A 16,024-nucleotide genomic window follows, 5' to 3' on the forward strand; every position below is an offset into this window, starting at 1 on the left:
GTTTCAAGAAAAAGGGCAAAGGGAAGAAGAAGGGGAACTTCAAGAAGAACAGCAAGCAAGTTGCTGCTCAAGAGAAGAAACCCAAGTCTGGACCTAAGCCTAAAACTGAGTGCTTCTACTGCAAGCAAACTGGTTACTGGAAGCGGAACTGCCCCAAGTATTTGGCAGATAAGAAGGATGGCAAGGTGAACAAAGGTATATGTGATATACATGTTATTGATGTGTACCTTACTAGAGCTCGCAGTAGCACCTGGGTATTTGATACTGGTTCTGTTGCTAATATTTGCAACTCGAAACAGGGACTACGGAATAAGCGAGCACTGGCCAAGGACGAGGTGACGATGCGCGTGGGAAACGGTTCCAAAGTCGATGTGATCGCGGTCGGCACGCTACCTCTACATCTACCTTCGGGATTAGTTTTAGACCTGAATAATTGCTATTTGATGCCAGTGTTGAGCATGAACATTATATCTGGATCTTGTTTGATGCGAGACGGTTATTCATTTAAATCAGAGAATAATGGTTGTTCTATTTATATGAGTAATATCTTTTATGGTCATGCACCCTTGAAGAGTGGTCTATTTTTATTGAATCTCGATAGTAGTGATACACATATTCATAATGTCGAAGCCAAAAGATGCAGAGTAGATAATGATAGTGCAACTTATTTGTGGCACTGCCGTTTAGGTCATATCGGTGTAAAGCGCATGAAGAAACTCCATACTGATGGACTTTTGGAACCACTTGATTATGAATCACTTGGTACTTGCGAACCGTGCCTCATGGGCAAGATGACTAAAACACCGTTCTCCCGTACTATGGAGAGAGCAACAGATTTGTTGGAAATCATACATACAGATGTATGTGGTCCGATGAATGTTGAAGCTCGTGGCGGATATCGTTATTTTCTCACCTTCACAGATGATTGAAGCAGATACGGGTATATCTACTTAATGAAACATAAATCTGAAACATTTGAAAGGTTCAAAGAATTTCAGAGTGAAGTTGAAAATCATCGTAACAAGAAAATAAAGTTTCTACGATCTGATCGTGGAGGAGAATATTTGAGTTACAAGTTTGGTCTACATTTGAAACAATGCGGAATAGTTTCGCAACTCACGCCACCTGGAACACCACAGCGCAATGGTGTGTCCGAACGTCGTAATCGTACTTTACTAGATATGGTGCGATCTATGATGTCTCTTACCGATTTATCGCTATCATTTTGGGGTTATGCTTTGGAGACGGCTGCATTCACGTTAAATAGGGCACCATCAAAATCCGTTGAGACGACTCCTTATGAACTATGGTTCGGCGAGAAACCAAAGTTGTCGTTTCTGAAAGTTTGGGGCTGCGATGCTTCTGTGAAAAAACTTCAACCTGATAAGCTCGAACCCAAATCAGAAAAATGTGTCTTCATAGGATACCCAAAGGAGACAGTTGGGTACACCTTCTATCACAGATCCGAAGGCAAGACATTCGTTGCTAAGAATGGATCCTTTCTAGAGAGAGAGTTTCTCTCGAAAGAAGTGAGTGGGAGGGAAGTAAAACTTGATGAGGTAACTATACCAGCTCCCTTATTGGAAAGTAGTTCATCACAGAAATCGGTTCCTGTGACACCTACACCAATTAGTGAGGAAGTTAATGATGATGATCATGAAACTTCAGATCAAGTTGTTACTGAACTTCGTAGATCAACCAGAGTAAGATCCGCACCAGAGTGGTACGGTAATCCTATTCTGGAAGTCATGATACTAGATCATGGTGAACCTACAAACTATGAAGAAGCGATGGTGAGCCCAGATTCCGCAAAATGGCTTGAAGCCATGAAATCTGAGATGGGATCCATGTATGAGAACAAAGTGTGGACTTTGGTTGACTTGCCCGATGGTCGGCAAGCAATAGAGAATAAATGGATCTTCAAGAAGAAGACTGACGCTGACGGTAATGTTACTGTTTACAAAGCTCGACTTGTTGCAAAAGGTTTTCGACAAGTTCAAGGGGTTGACTACGATGAGACCTTCTCACCCGTAGCGATGCTTAAGTCTGTCCGAATCATGTTAGCGATTGCCGCATTTTATGATTATGAAATATGGCAGATGGATGTCAAAACTGCATTCCTGAATGGATTTCTGGAAGAAGAGTTGTATATGATGCAACCGGAAGGTTTTGTCGATCCTAAGGGAGCTAACAAAGTGTGCAAGCTCCAGCGATCAATCTATGGTCTGGTGCAAGCCTCTCGGAGTTGGAATAAACGCTTTGATAGTGTGATCAAAGCATATGGTTTTATACAGACTTTTGGAGAAGCCTGTATTTACAAGAAAGTGGTGGGAGCTCTGTAGCATTTCTAATATTATATGTGGACGACATGTTGTTGATTGGAAATGATATAGAATTTCTGGATAGCATAAAAGGATACTTGAATAAAAGTTTTTCAATGAAAGACCTCGGTGAAGCTGCTTACATATTGGGCATCAAGATCTATAGAGATAGATCAAGACGCTTGATTGGACTTTCACAATGCACGTACCTTGATAAAGTGTTGAAAAATTTCAATATGGATCAGGCAAAGAAAGGGTTCTTGCCTGTATTACAAGGTATAAAATTGAGTCAGACTCAATGCCCGACCACTGCAGAAGATAGAGAGAAAATGAAAGGAGCTCCCTATGCTTCAGCCATAGGCTCTATCATGTATGCAATGCTGTGTACCAGACCTGATGTGTGCCTTGCTATTAGTTTAGCAGGGAGGTACCAAAGTAATCCAGGAGTGGATCACTGGACAGCGGTCAAGAATATCCTGAAATACCTGAAAAGGACTAAGGATATGTTTCTCGTTTATGGGGGTGACAAAGAGCTTGTCGTGAAAGGTTACGTCGATGCAAGCTTTGACACTGATCCGGACGATTCTAAATCGCAAACCGGATACGTATTTATTTTAAACGGTGGAGCTGTAAGTTGGTGCAGTTCTAAACAAAGTGTCGTAGCGGGATCTACATGTGAAGCGGAGTACATCGCTGCTTCGGAAGCAGCAAATGAAGGAGTCTGGATGAAGGGGTTTATTTCCGATCTAGGTGTCATACCTAGTGCATCGGGACCAATGAAGATCTTCTGTGACAATACTGGCGCAATTGCCTTGGCAAAGGAATCCAGATTTCACAAGAGGACCAAGCACATCAAGAGATGCTTCAATTCCATCCGGGACCAAGTCCAAGTGGGAGACATAGAAATTTGCAAGATACATACGGATCTGAATGTTGCAGACCCGTTGACTAAGCCTCTCTCACGAGCACAACATGATCAGCACCAAGACTCCATAGGTGTTAGAATCATTACGATGTAATCTAGATTATTGACTCTACTGCAAGTGGGAGACTGAAGGAAATATGCCCTAGAGGCAATAATAAAGTTGTTATTTATTTCCTCATATCATGATAAATGTTTATTATTCATGCTAGAATTGTATTATCCGGAAACATGATACATGTGTGAATACATAGACAAACATAATGTCACTAGTATGCCTCTACTTGACTAGCTCATTAATCAAAGATGGTTATGTTTCCTAACCATAGACATGTGTTTTCATTTGATTAACGAGATCACATCATTAGGAGAATGATGTGATTGACTTGACCCATTCTGTTAGCCTAGCACTTGATCGTTTAGTATGTTGCTATTGCTTTCTTCATGACTTATACAAAGTTCCTACAACTATGAGATTATGCAACTCCCGTTTACCGGAGGAACACTTTGTGTCCTACCAAACGTCACAACGTAACTGGGTGATTATAAAGGTGCTCTACAGGTGTCTCCAAAGGTACATGTTGAGTTGGCGTAATTCGAGATTAGGTTTTGTTACTCCGATTGTCGGAGAGGCATCTCTGGGCCCTCTCTGTAATACACATCACTTAAGCCTTGCAAGCATTGTAACTAATGAGTTAGTTACGGAATGATGTATTACAGAACGAGTAAAGAGACTTGCCGGTAACGAGATTGAACTAGGTATTGGATACCGACGATCGAATCTCGGGCAAGTAACATACCGATGACAAAGGGAACAATGTATGTTGTTATGCGGTTTGACCGATAAAGATCTTCGTAGAATATGTAGGAGCCAATATGAACATCCAGGTTCCACTATTGGTTATTGATCGGAAACAGTTCTAGGTCATGTCTACATAGTTCTCGAACCCGTAGGGTCCGCACGCTTAACGTTACGATGACAGTTTTATTATGAGTTTATAAGTTTTGATGTACCGAAGTTTGTTAGGAGTCCCGGATGTGATCACGGACATGACGAGGAGTCTCTAAATGGTCGAGACATAAAAGATTGATATATTGGACGACTATATTCGGACACCGGAAGTGTTCCGGGTGATTTCGGAGAAAACCGGAGTGCCGGAGGGTTACCGGAACCCCCCCCCGGAGAAGTAATGGGCCTTAGTGGGCCTGAGGGGAGAGAGAGGGAAGCAGCCCAGGAGGTGGCGCCCCCCCCTTGAGGAGTCCGAATTGGACTAGGGGAGGCGGCGCGGCCCCCCTTTCCCTCTCCCTCTCCCTCTCTTTCCTTCCCCCTTCCTCCTTCCTACTGGGACTAGGAAAGGGGAGTCCTACTCCCACTAGGAGGAGGACTCCCCCCTCCTTGGCGCGCCCCTAGGGCCGGCCGGCCTCCCCCCTTGCTCCTTTATATACGGGGGCGGGGGGCACCCAAGAGACACACAAGTTGATCTACGGATTGTTCCTTAGCCATGTGCGGTGCCCCCCTCCACCATATTCCACCTCGGTCATATCGTCGCAGAGTTTAGGCAAAGCCCTGTGCCGGTAGAACATCATCATCGTCACCACACCGTCGTGCTGACGGAACTCATCCCCGACACCCTGCTGGATCAGAGTCCGGGGAATGTCATCGAGCTAAACATGTGCTGAACACGGAGGTGCCGTACGTTCGGTGCTTGGATCGGTCGGATCGTGAAGACGTATGACTACATCAACCGCGTTGTCATAACGCTTCTACTTTCGGTCTACGAGGGTACGTGGACACACTCTCCCCACTCGTTGCTATGCATCACCATGATCTTGCGTGTGCGTAGGATTTTTTTTGAAATTACTACGTTCCCCAACAGTCAGCCCATAAAATGTACGTTTTCCATTATAGGCCCGTCTGTGGCCCATTAAAGGCCCGTACAAGACCCATAAATGAGTCGGTGGCCCATGGATCCTACGTGACGTAGAAGACCCATGGATCCTACGAGACGTAGAAGGCCCATGGATCCTACGAGACGTAGAAGGCCCATGGATCCTACGAGACGTAGAAGGCCCATGGATCCGACGGCCCGTGAAGGCCCATGGTCGGGCGAGTTGGCCCCCGTTTGAACGATATAGCATATTCAAAGAATTATCCTACTCAATACTATCACCTCTAAAAATCATACACTATGCAACAAAGAGATCAAGGCATAGAAAGGTAGAATAATCCTACACTATACAATAAACAAATTACAGCCGATTATACCCACTGGGTATTATGGTTCGGTACAGGTGATAATAAAGCATACACAAACAACAAATTACATACACTGGGCAAATACAGCTCATACATTGTGAACACGCATCAACTTAACTCCATTTGAACTATAATCTCTTCAGAAAATAGGATTGGCCGGATTCAGATAGCACAAATTTCAGTATGCAAAATCTCCAATTCCTTCATAGTTACCTCGGTGTCTTGTTTCATTTTTTTGACTCCTACATCTAATACCTGCATGTCCAGTATCAACTTGTTGATTATACGTTGACAATCATGTACACGTTGTCTTGCCACCTCTAGTTGATGCTCGAGAACATTAGCAAATTCTAATTCTAATCCATAATCATTCGGTAATGGCCATGCCGCACTGCTCGCAGATTTTTGTGTTGATGTCACTTCATCCTGAAATGTTTCTGTAAGTACACATGACTAGGGAAAAAATATAGTTACAACAGTGAAGCGAACAAGACACTATTTTGTACTACATAGCAAAACAGGACTAACAATAATGTTACACGTCACTTTCACAAAAAACATGTTACACTTCATGAAGCATAGTCTGTGCAGCCTGCATACAGAAATCCCTCTTAGCTCACCAGAGGAGCATGATGTTGGGGCCCAATCGAAAACACAGACAAGTTACAAATTTAGACAGCACGTTGCGTATAAGTAAGCAAGCAGTTGACCATTCTGTACCTCAACTAAAGTCTTAGGGAGCATAATGAACAGCAGAGGGTTTCATACAAACATACTACATCAGGCAAAACTATGCAATCATTAGCGTAGTATAAACTAGATTGTGAGCCTCATGTAATAATAGTTGGTTAATAGACTTCAAAGCTTCAGGCACACTTCGGCAGAGTAATTAAATGGTAAGGCCTTTAATTATGTCAACTAATAGTGATACAAGTACCGAACATCAGGCATGATTATTTTGGCATCTCATTAAGTGAGGACAAATAAAGCAATTGAAAAGAGAAAATTAACTATGCTTGAAACAAACAAGGAATTGAACTGTTGAGTTGCAAGAGTGACTTACCTTAGCAGGTTGAAGAGGCTCAGCGCAGCTCCTACTTCTCTTGCAAGGCTCCTTCCTAACATCTTGTACTTGGAAATCCTCAATCTTATCTTCATTGCACCCCCTCCGCAAGGTGACACAAACTAGTTACTTGTCTCCTTGGAAGATAAATATGCATACTTTCCAGTCTGTGAACACAAAAGGATGAGATTATAACAAAACAACACCACATAATGAAACATGCTGCATCTCTTGCACTTGCACACAATGAAATGAGCATTTACTATGTCTTCACTATGTAAAAACTAGGCATACCTTCGAACTGGATCTCCAGGTACTCTTGGAGAGCCTACTCTAGTGTACAGCCAAACCTTTATGTCACCTATGAGTTAGACAAGGCCCCACTACAGCAGCTGTAGCGACCCGACCTCAGATGGTCAAGTCTCTGTGCTCAGGTGTCATCCCTGGATCAGTAATGCTGACACCACACAGTACTTTGAAGGATTTATAACAGAGTAGCAATCACACACTTATTACATCGATGTCCCAAAAGAGGACTTATTACAATAAATATGGCTTAAGGCCATCTAATAACGATAACAACGGAAGACTTGGAAGATAAGTGAGTCCATCAACTCCAACGGCATCACTGAGTATAGAACCACGACCTAAAAGCACCTGACTCGTCGTCTGAAAAGTCTGCAACATGAAAGTTGCAGCCCGAAAACGGGTCAGCACGTGGAATATGCTGGCAATGTAACACATAGAGAATAATGAATGATAAGCCTACACTATATGCATATATGGCTGGTGTAAAAGCTCTGTGGTTACAGTTTTTGCATAAAGCCAATTTTTCCCGACTGCAAAGGAATAAATTTATTTAACTACCATGGTGGTTGTTAAACATTGAGAATGGTTGACAGCATCCTCAATCCCAATTAAAAATAATCATTAACAAACCCAACAATATTAAATTAGAGTAACATGTTGAGATTCACATGATATTCAAGTACTAGATACTCAAGATGTCCATAACCGGGGACTTGGCTAATCATGATTAGTATTTACACTCTGCAGAGGTTTGCGCACTTTTCCCCACAAGACTCGATCGCCTTCGTTTGGTTTCTCGCACTTCATGGTGTTTGAGAAACGGATGACCGAGACATAGCCTTTCAGAAGCGCTAGCACCTTACGATGGGTAGACCCGTACACCTACATCCCCTACATCTGCTAGTCTACCACTATAAGAGTTCGCACGACTTAGTCAACTATGCCAGAGCCCATAATGGCTTGTGGCTGCACACGGAAGTTACTAGCATGAATTATCTTATGATCCCTTTGAGCCTGGGTGGCGGTCCAAAAGAAAAACAGGCAAGTCCTGGAAACCCCAGGTGCCTCAATCCACCCAGATGTGTATTTAAGTTGCCACCTTAGATAAACCACTAATTTACAAACTCACATCTGTCATGGATATCACTCACCCAATCCACGTCTACTAGCATAGCATGGCATAATAAGCAAGCGCAGAAGTAACTCCCAAAGGTTTCATAAGTAAAACAGGTAATAGGTACTACCTCATCTACTTCCCATCCCACAATTTAATTAGATCCAAATCATGCAATGTTTGAGGATTGATCTAATGCAATAAAACTGGGTAGTAGAAAAAAGTATGATCAAGTGTCACTTGCCTTGCTGATGATCCGCGAAACCTAGAGATTCAAAGTAACAAGCGGCGCACTCCGGGTGATCTATCGCAGACAAACAACAAGCATACAATAAGTACTTCATCTAATGCACAGGTAAATCTCGAATAAAAGATCTAACCAGAAAGTTCACTTAAGAACCTTGGTTGCAAAAGAAAACGAACCGAACAAAACAACGGAAAACAAACGACGGAAGAAAACAACTCGGTTCTAGCAAGTTGAAACTAGGTCAAATTTTACAGTAGCAAAACTTTGTTTAAGTTGATTAGTCGGAACGGCGGTTTCGAAACGAAACTCCAGGCGCTTGAATCACCTGATTCCGATAAATGAGCGAGAAGATAAACTAGAACGAAGATCAAATCTGAAATCGCGATCAGAAAATCACGAAATAAATCCGATTAAAAGAAAACGACGAACGGTTAAACCAACGGACGTTCGTTAACCGGGAATAACTGGTGATCATGTTCGTTAAGACGAACGGTCCGGCGAACGCTCGCTAAACAACAAAACCGGAAATAAAAACCGATCTAGGGTTTTTCAAAAAAACCGAAACATCAAAAAAACCGGAACGGTTTTTTTTCATAAAACTGAACTGGGCGAGGGCGGCGCGACGCGGTGGCTACCTCGACGAGGGGCTCCGGCGGGGCGGCGGCTTGGCGCGGGCGGCGGCGACGTGCGGCGCGGGCGGCGGCGGCGCGAGCGGCGGCGGCGCTGCTGCTGCTACTGCGGCTGCGGGGCGGCGGCTGGTGTGAGGAGAAGAGGGGGGCTTGGGTATTTAAAGGGGGGTAGGGTGGCTTGGGGGAGGGGGCAAGCAAGGGGAGGAGGAGGAGGAATCCTCCTCGGATTCGGCCGGCGCGGCGGCGCGGCTGCGCGCGGGCGCGCACGCGCGGGAGGGGGGGGCGCGGCTGGGCCGGCTCGGCTGGGCCCTTGGCCCAGTCGGGCGCTGCGTTTGTTTTTTATATAAATAACGCGCGCAGAAAAACAAAGAAAATAAAGTCTAAACGAACTCCAAAAATTACAAAGTAAATTTTCCCCGACTCCTAAAAATGAGTCGAACAAAATGAACTTTTACTCGGGGCCTAAATGCAATTTTTGAAAACACGCATTTTTCCCTAAGGCAAATAAACTCCGAGAAAATCCAAAATTTGATGTATTTATTAAATCTTCATTTTTCCTAAATTTTGGGAAAGTCATATTATTCCCTCTCATATTTTTGATATTGGAAAATTATTTGAAGATGAAATAAATAAAATCAAATGATCCTCTTTTCATAATTCGAGAGAACTCAAATATGAAAATTTCGAAATCTCCAACTCTCTCCGAGGGTCCTTGAGTTGCGTGAAATTTCTAGGATCGACAAATGCAAGAAAATATGTAATGCATGATGATCTAATGTATAACATTCCAAATTGAAAATTTGGGATGTTACAAACCTACCCCCCTTAAGATGAATCTCGCCCTCGAGATTCAGGTTGGCTAGAAAATAGGTGAGGGTGGTCCTTGAGCAAATCTTCTTCTCTCTCCCAGGTGGCTTCATCCTCCGTGTGGTGGTTCCACTGAACTTTGCAAAACTTGATAACCTTGCTGCGAGTAACCCTGCTGGCGTGTTCGAGAATCTTGATGGGTTTTTCCTCATATGTTAAATCATCCTTCAACTGAATTGCTTCAAGTGGCACTGTATCTCTTAGCGGTACCTCCGCCATCTCGGCGTGACATTTCTTCAACTGAGAAACATGGAATACGTCATGAACTCCTGACAGTTCCTCTGGTAATTCCAACTTATAAGCGACTTCACCCATGCGTTGCAAGATCTTATACGGTCCAACGAAACGTGGTGCTAATTTTCCTTTAACTCCAAAACGCTTAACTCCTCGAAGTGGGGATACTCTAAGATAAACTCTGTCTCCAACTTCATATTCTATCTCCTTGCGTTTTGAATCTGCATAGCTCTTCTGTCTGGACTGGGCTACCTTGAGCCTATCGCGAATCAACTTAACTTTCTGTTCAGACTCCTTAATTAAATCTGGTCCAAACAACTGACGGTCTCCAACTTCGTCCCATGACAACGGTGTCCTGCACCTCCTTCCGTATAAAGCTTCGAAAGGCGCCATCTTCAAGCTGGTTTGGTAACTGTTGTTATAAGAAAACTCTGCATACGGCAAGTTATCGTCCCAACTAGATCCATAATCTAGTGCACAAGCTCTCAGCATATCCTCCAAAATCTGATTGACTCTCTCAGTCTGTCCATCTATCTGTGGGTGAAAAGATGTACTGAATTCCAGCCTGGTTCCCAATGTTTCTTGCAACTGATTCCAAAACTTTGAGGTAAATTGGGTTCCTCTATCGGATATGATACTCCTCGGAACTCCGTGCAAACACACAATTCTGGTCATGTATATCTTTGCCAACTTAGCACTGCTATAGGTAATCTTGACTGGAATGAAATGAGCTACCTTCGTCAAGCGGTCGACTATAACCCAAATCGAGTCATAGCCTGAACGAGTCTTTGGCAAACCCGTGATGAAATCCATGCCTAGTTTATCCCACTTCCATTCGGGTATCGGCAATGGTTGCAACAATCCTGCTGGCTTCTGATGTTCTGCCTTCACTCTCTGACATACATCACAAACTGCTACATACTCCGCAATATCCTTCTTCATTCCGGTCCACCAGAACGTTTCCTTCAAATCCAAATACATCTTGGTATTTCCTGGGTGAATCGAATAGGGTGAATCATGTGCCTCTTGCAGAATCAACTTCCTGATCTCCGGGTCATTTGGCACATAAACACGGTCCTCAAACCATAGGGTATCGTGCTCATCCTCACGAAATCCCTTTGCTTTTCCTTCGCTCATTTTCTTCTTTATATCTGCGATCTCTTTGTCATTTTTCTGAGCTTCTCTGATTTTATCCATCAAGGTAGACTGAATCTCCAATGCTGCTACATAGCCTCTCGGAACTATTTCCAAACATAGCTCACGAAGATCTTCTGCTAACTCCTTTGGTATCTCTCCCGTCATTAGCGTATTGACATGGCTCTTGCGGCTCAATGCGTCAGCTACTACATTAGCCTTTCCGGGATGATAATGCAATCTCATATCATAATCCTTGATGAGTTCCAACCATCTCCTTTGTCTAAGGTTTAACTCTTTCTGCGTGAAAATGTACTTCAAACTCTTGTGATCCGTGTACACCTCACAATGATTTCCAATGAGGAAATGTCTCCATGTCTTCAAGGCATGCACTACGGCTGCTAACTCCAAATCATGTGTGGCATAATTTAATTCGTGAGGTTTCAGTTGTTGTGAAGCATACGAAAACAACTCTTCCTTCCTGCATAAGCACTGCTCCAAGTCCTCGACGTGAAGCGTCACAATACACCTCATAATCCTTGGTCTGATCTGGCAAAATTAACACTGGTGAGGTAACCAATCTTTTCTTCAACTCCTGAAAACTTGCCTCACAATCCTCAGTCCATATGAACTTGGTATCCTTTTTCAGCAACTCCGTCATAGGCTTTGCAATCCTTGAGAAATTCTCAATGAATCTCCGGTAGTATCCTGCGAGTCCAAGAAAACTCCGGATCTCTCCAACTGTCGTTGGTGCTTCCCATTCGGTTACAGTCTCAACCTTTTTAGGGTCAACTGCTATCCCTTCTCCAGATATAACATGCCCAAGAAATCCAACTTCCTTTAGCCAAAACTCACATTTGCTGAACTTGGCATATAACTGATGTTCCCTTAGTTTCTCCAAAACCAATCGCAAATGTTCCTTATGTTCCTCTTCATTCTTCGAGTAAACCAAAATATCATCAATGAACACCACGACGAACTTATCCAAAAACTCCATAAACACTTTGTTCATCAGGTTCATGAAATAGGCAGGTGCGTTAGTCAGTCCAAATGACATAACGGTATACTCATACAGTCCATATCTTGTGGTGAATGCTGTCTTAGGTATGTCCTGCTTTCGAATCTTCAACTGATGGTACCCTGATCGCAAATCGATCTTGGAAAACACTTTAGCTCCTTGCAAACGATCAAACAGATCATTTATCATTGGTAGTGGGTACTTGTTCTTGATTGTTACTTCATTCAATCCACGATAATCAACAACCATCCTTAACGATCCATCCTTCTTCTCTACTAAAAGTACGGGTGATCCCCAAGGCGAAGAACTTGGGCGTATATAACCTTTATCCAATAGCTCCTTAATCTGCTTCTTGATTTATGCCAAATCCTGAGCGGGCATCCTGTATGGTCGCTTCGATATTGGGCCTGTACCTGGCAAAAGCTCAATCAAAAACTCAATGTCTCTATCCGGTGGCATTCCTGGCAATTCCTCAGGAAATACATCAGGGTAATCCTTCACCACTGGTACCTCTTCCTGCACAACTCCTGATAAGGAATTTACTTGATTCCTATTTGGTCCATGTCGTGATACATACTTGATCCTTTTTCCTTCTGGCATCGTGAGAAAAATCGTCTTACTTGCGCAATCGATGTTTCCTCCATACATCGACAGCCAATCCATACCGAGAATCACATCCAATCCTTGGGATTCCAGAATGATCAAATCCGTCGGGAATACATGCCTTCCTATACTCAATGGCACTTGAAAACATCCTTGTCTGGCCATGTACTCTGCTCCTGGTGAGCTTACTAGCATAGGGGTTATAAGAATCTCAGTGGGCAGGCTATACTTTTCTACAAATCCCCTTGATATGTATGAATGCGATGCACCGGTATCGAAAAGAACAAGTGCAGTAAATGACTTAACCAAAAACTTACCGATTACTGCATCAGGCTGATCTTCAACCTCCTCCACATCAATGTGGTTCACCTGTCCCCTGTTGAAAGGGTTTGGCTTCTTTCCAGAGCTCCCATTTCCACCTTGGCCTTCGGGACATTCATTTGCATAATGTCTGGTCTTGGAACACTTGTAACAGGTGACATGGCTCAGGTCTTTCTTGGCTGGGGTTGATGGGGTGGTCCGGTTTTGGTCGTTGCTTCCTCCATTCCCATTACCATTCTTGTGGCCATTATGGTTGTGCGAACTACCTCCTCCATGGATATGCTGAAACTGAACTCCCTGTTTAGGGGTATAACGGGGCTTCTGCTGGGCTCCAGAGTTATACTTCCCCTGCCCATACTTCCTCTTGCGATTCTCAATCTGCTGCTGCTTCCCTTCAATCATGATGGCGTGGTCTACCAACTCCTGGTAGTTATTGAAACTTGCTACCATCAACTGCATGCTTAACTCATCATTCAGTCCTTCCAGAAACTTCTCCTGCTTAGCTGCGTCTGTAGCAACGTCATCTGGGGCATAACGTGCTAACTTACTAAAATCATCCACATACTGGCCAACAGTCCTTCCTCCTTGGCGTAAGTTGCGAAACTCACGCTTCTTCATGGCCATAGCTCCTGCTGAAACATGGGCAGTGCGGAAAGCTTGCTGAAACTGATCCCATGTGACAGTGTCTACAGGGTAAGTGGCTGTGAAATTCTCCCGCCATGCTGCTGCGGGTCCGTCAAGCTGATGTGCAGCAAACTTCACTTTCTCACCATCTGTACATCCTGCAGTGGTCAACTCCCTTCCTATCTTGCGGAGCCAATCATCTGCTACAATCGGCTCGGTGCTACTAGAATACACTGGCGGATTCAGCCTAAGGAAACGAGTCAAGTGATCCGCAGGTGGTGGTGGTGGTGGGTTGTTGTTGTTGTTGCCTTGGTTCTGTACCAATGTTTGAATCAAAGTATTCTGCTGCTGAATCAACTGGGTGATCTCTGGCGGGAAAACAAACTCAGGGTCGCGTCTCGGAGGCATCTGAAGGGTTTAGAAAATACGAGAAATTAAGAATAGAGTGAGCTCTAAAGAGAAAACACTACCCAAATGCACATGAGACAAATGCACACAAAATAACTTCATTCATTCAAACAAAGGGCATACAACGGTCTGACTATCGCAAAAGTGCTTGAACTATAATGTTTACATGGAGGGAATACTACTATTATATGGGGGTCATCTATTAATTTGAACCGGTAGAAGACTCCATGATGTCTGCTCCAGCTTCGTCTTCAAAGTCGGATTCACTTGGATCCGAATCGGTGTCATCGATGATGATGTAGTTGCTCGGACAGTCGACGTACTTGTCTTCATTCTTGAGCGCTAATTTCTTCTTGAGTTCTTCAATCTCATGCTTAAGATCGCTATTGTGCCTTACTACAGCTACGATCTCGTCCATGTAGTCCTTGCGTGTAGACTTCAGCTCTCCTTCAAGTTTGTGATCCTTCCCTTCGCATTCTTCAACTCTATCATATCATTGCACATCTGGTTCTCCTGGCGTCGAATGTGCTGGTTTAGCTCTTGGATGAAAGCTGCAATGGATCTATCCTTCTTGGTGCTGACTATCTCCCATTGTTCATCTCGGCATCCGCAAATCTGGTAGATAGTGTCCTTGAGGTCTTCTTGATAAACTTCTCCAATGCGTCCCATGGTGATATGAGCTGCCATGCTCTTTCCCAGACTCCAGGTTGGTGCACTGAAAACACTATCTATGGGCTTGGTGATTGGGGCGAATGTCCTTCCCGGAACGTGAGCTTGAATCTTCCAGCGCTCCTCTTCAGGCAGAGTGGCGTTGAAAGTCCCGGTGAAGCTTGGTAGTCCAATGTTCAGGTACTTGGTGACTTCCTTCAAGTGGAATCCAAAAGGTGTGCCTTCATCTGGTTGAGCGTACTTGATCTTTGCGTCCGTCATCCTAAAAGAGTAGAAAAGATGAGGAGTTAGAAAATGAGAAGAGAATAGTGATCTATGGCTTTAACTTAGTGGTCGTGTCCTACAGTCAGCGTGTGCTCTGATACCATCTCTGTAGCGACCCGACCTCAGATGGTCAAGTCTCTGTGCTCAGGTGTCATCCCTGGATCAGTAATGCTGACACCACACAGTACTTCGAAGGATTTATAACAGAGTAGCAATCACACACTTATTACATCGATGTCCCAAAAGAGGACTTATTACAATAAATATGGCTTAAGGCCATCTAATAACGATAACAGCGGAAGACTTGGAAGATAAGTGAGTCCATCAACTCCAACGGCATCACTGAGTATAGAACCACGACCTAAAAGCACCTTACTCGTCGTCTGAAAAGTCTGCAACATGAAAGTTGCAGCCCGAAAACGGGTCAGCACATGGAATATGCTGGCAATGTAACACATAGAGAATAATGAATGATAAGCCTATACTATATGCATATATGGCTGGTGGAAAAGCTCTATGGTTACAGTTTTTGCATAAAGCCAATTTTTCCCTACTGCAAAGGAATAAATTTATTTAACTATCATGGTGGTTGTTAAACATTGAGAATGGTTGACAGCATCCTCAATCCCAATTAAAAATAATCATTAACAAACCCAACAATATTAAATTAGAGTAACATGTTGAGATTCACATGATATTCAAGTACTAGATACTCAAGATGTCCATAACCGGGGACACGGCTAATCATGATTAGTTTGTACACTCTGCAGAGGTTTGCGCACTTTTCCCCACAAGACTCGATTGCCTCCGTTTGGTTTCTCGCACTTCACGGTGTTTGAGAAATGGATGACCGAGACATAGTCTTTCAGAAGCGCTAGCACCTTACGATGGGTAGACCCGTACACCTACATCCCCTACATCTGCTAGTCTACCACTATAAGAGTTCGCACGACTTAGTCAACTATGCCAGAGCCCATAATGGCTTGTGGCTGCACACGGAAGTTACTAGCATGAATTATC

Source organism: Triticum aestivum, chromosome 2A, assembly GCF_018294505.1.
Source record: "Triticum aestivum cultivar Chinese Spring chromosome 2A, IWGSC CS RefSeq v2.1, whole genome shotgun sequence".
Lineage (NCBI taxonomy): Eukaryota > Viridiplantae > Streptophyta > Magnoliopsida > Poales > Poaceae > Triticum > Triticum aestivum.